The sequence below is a fragment of the Frankliniella occidentalis genome, unplaced genomic scaffold, assembly GCF_000697945.3.
Source record: "Frankliniella occidentalis isolate FOCC.00 unplaced genomic scaffold, Focc_3.1 Scaffold222, whole genome shotgun sequence".
NCBI lineage: Eukaryota > Metazoa > Arthropoda > Insecta > Thysanoptera > Thripidae > Frankliniella > Frankliniella occidentalis.
Genome location: NW_026267348.1, coordinates 147,117 through 148,447, shown reverse-complemented (window position 1 = coordinate 148,447; position 1,331 = coordinate 147,117).

Here is a 1,331-nt window from a genome sequence, read left to right as displayed (position 1 = left end):
TAGAATTATAAAGTACTTTTAATTGTAACAATTTTGGTAAAGTATTTGATAAACTTACTATCCAGCGAAGCTAATGTACATTTTCTGCCAAGGTTCGCTCTCTTCGTTATGCATTGTCTATATAAACAGAAAAATGGTGATAAATGATGAATTGAATAAACTTTAGTTATAAAGAGTTGCATTATGTAATACATACCACAAGAGCATTTACTGCTGCTTCTACTGTATTGAAATTGATGAAGAAGCTTTTAAAAGTTTTGGTTTTCCTGGAGAAACTGTGCAATTTTCAATATTAGTAATGTAGCAAAATTGTGGTCATTATACAGTAACCATTTATTGTTGTGGGAAGATATGTTGTAATTAATTGTACTTACACTGGCACTATTTCATCAATTTGGAAATGAATTTGTTTTTTGGCAAATGTTTGTTGAACATCTGCCCTATCATAGTCTAGTCTGAATGTGAATAAAAACTGATTAATTGATATGTCACATGTAGAACAATGAAGTATTGTTGGAATTATAATTGTTACTCACGGTAAATTGGTGACATATATAGATGAGGATGGTGGCGTAAATAAGCTTCTGTCAATGCGTTTATGTAGATTCGTGTAATTCATGGGAAACATCTGGAGGGTCCCCTGTCTAGAGGGTCCCCCTTGAATATTTTATTTTTTTTTATTATTTTAATTAAAAAATTAGTTTTTAATGTTTTAATACTAATTAAATATTAAAATATTGTTAAAAACTGTTTTGCAAGGCCTGAGGTGTCTAGAAATTTTCCATCCTGCTTCCGAATGTTCCGTTTCTCTGGCTTTTGCTCTCCACATGAGTGTTAAATGTTAGTTGTGGTCTGTCTAGTAGACATCCGGCTAGGAGAATTAGTGGCTGTGTTCTCTATGCAGAAGGACTTGGTTGGAAGCGTTGAAATGTCGTACTTTTAAAAGTGCTTTACACATCCAAAAGTTAAACAAAAATGCTACTGTGTTTCTTTTGGGTACATCAAGTGCCGGGCTGTAGTTTTTTGAAAGGCACACAGTGCAACGCGACACAAGTTCAAAGGACTGTGTATTAAAGTGATTTACCTTGCAATGGACATCAGGGCACTGCACTTGATGTATCCATAAGGGAACGCATTAACATTTTTGTTTGATATTTTGATGTCTTAACCACTTGAAAGTCCACGGCATTTTCACACTTCAGAAACCGTGCTACTGAATAGAGAACAACACTAACATATAATTTTAATAGCCTGATGTCAACTATACAGATCGCAACTAGCAAAGACACACTTATGCAAGGAGCATGTGCCCACGATACAGCACATTAGGA